Raw genomic sequence first — 6124 nt, 5'->3', positions numbered from 1 at the left:
ATCGGTTTTGGTAAAATGTCCATTTTTACTATTTTAATCCTGCCAATCCATGAGCATGGGAGATCTTTCCATTTTCTGAGGTCTTCTTCAATGTCTTTCTTCAGAGTCTTGAAGTTCTTATTGTACAGATCTTTTACTTCCTTGGTTAAAGTCACATCGAGGTACTTTATATTATTTGGGTCTATTATGAAGGGTGTCATTTCCCTAATTTCTTTCTCGGCTTGTTTCTCTTTTGTGTAGAGGAAGGCTACTGATTTATTTGAGTTAATTTTATACCCAGCCACTTTGCTGAAGTTGTCTATCAGCTTTAGTAGTTCTCTGGTGGAACTTTTGGTATCACTTAAATATACTATCATATCATCTGCAAATAGTGATATTTTGACTTCTTCTTTTCCGATCTGTATCCCCTTGACCTCCTTTTGTTGTCTGATTGCTCTGGCTAGAACTTCAAGAACTATATTGAATAAGTAAGGAGAGAGTGGGCAGCCTTGTCTAGTCCCTGATTTTAGTGGGATTGCTTCAAGTTTCTCTCCATTTAGTTTAATGTTAGCAACTGGTTTGCTGTATATGGCTTTTACTATGTTTAGGTATGGGCCTTGAATTCCTATTCTTTCCAGGACTTTTATCATGAAGTGGTGTTGAATTTTGTCAAATGCTTTCTCAGCATCTAATGAAATGATCATGTGGTTTTGTTCTTTCAGTTTGTTTATAGAATGGATCATGTTGATGGTTTTCTGTATATTAAGCCATCCCTGCATGCCTGGAATGAAGCCTACTTGATCATGGTGGATGACTGTTTTGATGTGCTCTTGGATTCGGTTTGCCAGAATTTTATTGATTATTTTTGCATCGATATTCATAAGGGAAATTGGTCTGAAGTTCTCTTTCTTTGTTGGGTCTTTGTGTGGTTTAGGTATAAGAGTAATTGTGGCTTCATAGAAGGAATTCAGTAGTGCTCCATCTGTTTCAATTTTGTGGAATAGTTTGGATAATATTGGTATGAGGTCTTCTATGAAGGTCTGATAGAATTCTGCAGTAAACCCGTCTGAACCTGGGCTCTATTTGGTTGGGAGACCTGTAATGATTGCTTCCATTTCCTTAGGAGTTATGGGGTTGTTTAACTGGTTTATCTGTTCCTGATTTAACTTCAGTACCTGGTATCTGTCTAGGAAATTGTCCATTTCGTGCAGATTTTCAAGTTTTGTTGAATGTAGGCTTTAATAGTAAGATCTGATGATTTTTTGAATTTTCTCTGAATCTGTAGTTATGTCTCCCTTTTCATTTCTGATTTTGTTAATTTGGACACACTCTCTGTGTCCTTTCGTTAGTCTGGCTAAGGGTTTATCTATCTTGTTGATTTTCTCAAAGAACCAACTTTTGGTTCTGTTGATTCTTTCTATGGTCCTTTTTGTTTCTACTTGGTTGATTTCAGCTCTGAGTTTATTTCCTGCCTTCTATTCCTCCTGGGTGTATTTGCTTTTTTCTTCTAGAGATTTTAGGTGTGCTGTCAAGCTGCTGACATATGCTCTTTCCTGTTTCTTTCTGCAGGCACTCAGAGCTATGAGTTTTCCTCTTAGCACACCTTTCATTGTGTCCCATAAGTTTGGGTATGTTGTACCTTCATTTTCATTAAATTCTAAAAAGTCTTTAATTTCTTTCTTTATTTCTTCCTTGACCTGGTTATCGTTGAGTAGAGCATTGTTCAACTTCCACGCATATGTGGGCGTTCTTCCCTTATTGTTACTGAACACCAGCTTTAGCTGATGGTGATCTGATAGCACACATGGGATTATTGCTTTCTGTACCAGTTGAGGCCCGTTTTTTGACCAATTATATGGTCAATTTTGGAGAAAGTACCATGAGGAGCTGAGAAGAAGGTATATCCTTTGCTTTAGGATAGAATGTTCTATAAATATCTGTTAAGTCCATTTGGCTCATGACTTCTCTTAGTCTGTCTACGTCTCTTTAATTTCTGTTTCCATGATCTGTAAATTGATGAGAGTGGGGTGTTGAAATCTCCTACTATTATTGTGTGAGGTGCAATGTGTGTTTTGAGCTTTAGAAAGGTTCCTTTTACGCATGTAGGTGCCCTTGTATTTGGGGCATAGATATTTAGGATTGAGAGTTCATCTTGGTGGATTTTTCCTTTGATGAATATGAAGTGTCCTTCCTTATCTTTTTTGATGACTTTTAGTTGAAAATTGATTTTATTTGATATTAGAATGGATACTCCAGCTTGCTTCTTCTGACCATTTGCTTGGAAAGTTGTTTTCCAGTCTTTCACTCTGAGGTAGTGTCTGTCTTTGTTTCTGAGGTGTGTTTCCTGTAGGCAGCAGAATGCAGGGTCCTCGTTGTGTATCCAGTTTGTTAATCTATGTCTTTTTATTGGGGAGTTGAGGCCATTGATATTGAGATATATTAAGGGACAGTGATTATTGCTTCCTGTTATATTCATATTTGGATATGAGGTTATGTTTGTGTGCTTTTCTTGTCTTTGTTTTGTTGCCAAGACGATTAGTTTCTTGCTTCTTCTAGGGTGTAGCTTGCCTCCTTATGTTGGGCTTTACCATTTATTATCCTTTGTAGTGCCGGATATGTAGAAAGATATTGTGTAAATTTGGTTTTGTCATGGAATATCTTGGTTTTTCCATCTATGTTAATTGAGAGTTTTGCAGGATACAGTAACGTGGGCTGGCAGTTGTGTTTTCTTGTGGTCTGTATGACATCTGTCCAGGATCATCTGGCTTTCATAGTCTTTGGGGAAAAGTCTGGTGAGATTCTGATAGGTCTGCCTTTATATGTTACTTGACTTTTTTCCCTTGCTTCTTTTAATATTCTTTCTTTATTTTGTGCATTTGGTGTTTTGACTATTATGTGACAGGAGGAGTTGCTTTTCTGGTCCAATCTATTTGGAGTTCTGTAGGCTTCTTGTATGCTTATGGGTATCTCTTTCTTTAGGTTAGGGAAGTTTTCTTCTATGATTTTGTTGAAGATATTTACTGGTCCTTTGAGCTGGGAGTCTTCACTCTCTTCTATACCTATTATCCTTAGGTTTGATCTCCTCATTGAGTCCTGGATTTCCTGTATGTTTTGCACCAGTAGCTTTTTCCGCTTTTCATTATCTTTGATAGTTGAGTCGATGATTTCTATGGAATCTTCTGCTCCTGAGATTATGTCTTCTATCTCTTCTATTCTGTTGGTGAAGCTTGTATCTACGGCTCCTTGTCTCTTCTTTTGGTTTCTATATCCAGGGTTGTTTCTATGTGTTCTTTCTTGATTGCATCTATTTCCATTTTTAATTCCTTCAACTGTTTGATTGTGTTTTCCTGGAATTCTTTCAGGGATTTTTGTGATTCCTCTCTGTAGCTTTCTACCTGTTTATTTATGTTTCCCTGTGTTTCTCTAAGGGAGTTCTTCACATCTTTCTTGAAGTCCTCCAGCAGAATGATCAAATAAGATTTTGAAACTAGATCTTGCTTTTCTGGTGTGTTTGGATATTCATTGTTTGCTTTGGTGGGAGAATTGGGCTCTGATGATGCCATGTAGTCTTGGTTTCTGTTGCTTGGGTTCCTGTGCTTGCCTCTCGCCATCAGATTATCTCTAGTGTTACTTTGTTCTGCTATTTCTGACAGTGGGTAGACTGTCCTATAAGCCTGTGTTTCAGGAGTTCTGTAGACCTGTTTTCCTGTTTCCTTTCAGCCAGTTATGGGGACAGAGTGTTCTGCTTCCGGGCGTGTAGTTTTTCCTATCTACAGGTCTTCAGCTGTTCCTGTGGGCCTGTGTCCTGAGATCACTAGGCAGGTCATTTGGAGTAGGAAGGTTTGTCTTACCTGTGGTCCCGAGGCTCAAGTTTGCTTGTGGGGTGTTGGTTATGAGCTCTCCGTGGGGGTACCAACCAGGAAGATCTGCGCCACCCTTTCCGGGAGCTTCCGTGCACCAGGGTTCCAGATGGCATTTGGTGTTTTCCTCTGGCGTCAGAGATGTGCGCAGAGTGCAGTCTCTTCTGGTTTCCCAGGCGTGTCTGCCTCTCAGTAGGTTTAGCTCGCCCTCCCACGGGTTTTGGGTGCAGAGAACTGTTTATCCAGTCGGTCCCTTCAGATTCCAGAGGTGTCTCAGACGCAGCAGACCTGCTGCTCCTGGGCCCTCCTCTACGGGAACCCAGAGGCTGTATACAGTTTCCTCTTGGGCCAGGGATGTGGGCAGGGGTGGGCAGTGTTGGTGGTCTCTTCCACTCTCCAGTCTCAGGCGGTGAGTTCTCTCTCCCACGGGGTTTGGGAGCAGCAAGCTGCTTGTATATTGCTTTTATTGTGTTTCAAAATGCACCTTAAATTAAGCATGGCAAAGACATGTGACTGTGTGTCACATTACCAGGGTTGGGCTTGTAATGGCTGTGCTTGGTTGTCAAAGACATCCGGAATTAACTAAACCTTAACAGACAATGCATGAGTGAGAGAGTGGCTAAGTCAATTGAAGATGGAAAGACCCACATTTTTTTCTATTTTTTTATTAACTTGAGAATTTCTTATTTACATTTTGTATGTTATTTCCCTTTCCCGGTTCCTGGGCAAACATCCCCCTAACTCCTCCCCCTCCCCTTCCATATAGGTGATCCCCTCCCCATCCTCCCCACATTACCGCCCTCCCCCCAGCAATTATGTTCATTCGGGGTTCAGTCTTGGCAGAACCAAGGGCTTCCCCTTCCACTGGTGCTCTTACTAGGCCATTCATTGCTACCTATGAGGTTGGAGCCCAGGGTCAGTCCATGTATAGTCTCTGGGTAGTGGCTTAGTCCCTGGAAGCTCTGGTTGCTTGGCATTGTTGTTCATATGGGGTCTCCAGCCCCTTCAAGCTCTTTCAGTCCTTTCTCTGATTCCTTCAACAGGGGTCCTGTTCTCAGTTCAGTGGTTTGCTGCTGGCATATGCCTCTGTGTTTGTTGTATTCTTGCTGTGTCTCTCAGGAGAGATCTACATCCGGTTTCTGTTGGCCTGTACTTCTTTGCTTCATCCATCTTACCTAATTGGGTGGCTATATATGTATGGGCCACATGCTGGACAGGTCCTTAATGGGTGTTCCTTCTGCCTCTGTTTTAATCTTTGCCTCCCTATTCCCTGCCAAGGGTATTCTTGTTCCCCTTCTAAAGAAGGAGTGAAGCATTCTCATTTTGATCATCCCGGAAAGACCCACTTTTAATCCGGATTTTTTTGAGGAGGGAAGGTCCACTTTGAAACTGGGTCACCCCCTCTGCTGACAGCTTACATAGAAGATGGGGAAAAAGGAAGATCCCTCTCTAGAGCCTCCTCTTACTCTGGCTAGGAGGACCATTCCTTCATGAGATTTAGGGCCTACTTTGGAATTCTGATATACATTGAAAAACAGCTATGACATCCAACCTTGTAGACTAAACAACTCCTGAATTCTTGGACTTTATGTTATAGATTACCTGAACTACAGTCTGTAGACCATTCTAATAAACTAATCACACACACACACACACACACACACACACACACACACACACAGACACTGTAAGTTTTATTCCTCTAGGGAACCCCACTTAATACAATACCACAAAGACACTTACATTTGATTTGTATTGGGTAAGAAGTAATGAAAGCATTCACGAAAGGACAGGAACAGAAAAAATGTGCTAAGACAAACTCACAAAAAAGGACCAAGAACGGTTTCCTATGGAGAAAGACCTCAGACTATCTAAAGTAACTCCAGTAAAAGAATCGAACTTCAGAAATAGGGGTACAGGCCGCTGGTGGTGAATGGTGACTTTGTAACCATGACACCCTGGGTTCAATCCTCAGCACCCAAAAAACAAAAGAACAGAATGTAACTCCGAGGTTAGAAGACTAGTAACCAAGGCTTTTAGTTGAAACATTAGCCTGAAACATTTGTAATGAAAGATGAGATTAATATTTTAACATAGATTAAAAATGGATCCTTTGGAGCTGGAGTTACAGATGGTTGTGAACCACCAAGTGGGTGCCAAGAACCAAACCTAAGTCCTCTGAAAGAACAGCCCTATGCTTTTAACCGGTGACAAAGCTCTCCAGTCCTGACTTGTCTAGTTAGACGTTTTTTAGTTTTATTTTTTGTGTATAAGTGTTTTGGCTG

This window comes from Rattus norvegicus, chromosome 5 (genome assembly GCF_021556685.1).
Source record: "Rattus norvegicus strain SHRSP/BbbUtx chromosome 5, alternate assembly SHRSP_T2T, whole genome shotgun sequence".
Lineage (NCBI taxonomy): Eukaryota > Metazoa > Chordata > Mammalia > Rodentia > Muridae > Rattus > Rattus norvegicus.
This window is presented reverse-complemented; position numbering follows the sequence as displayed.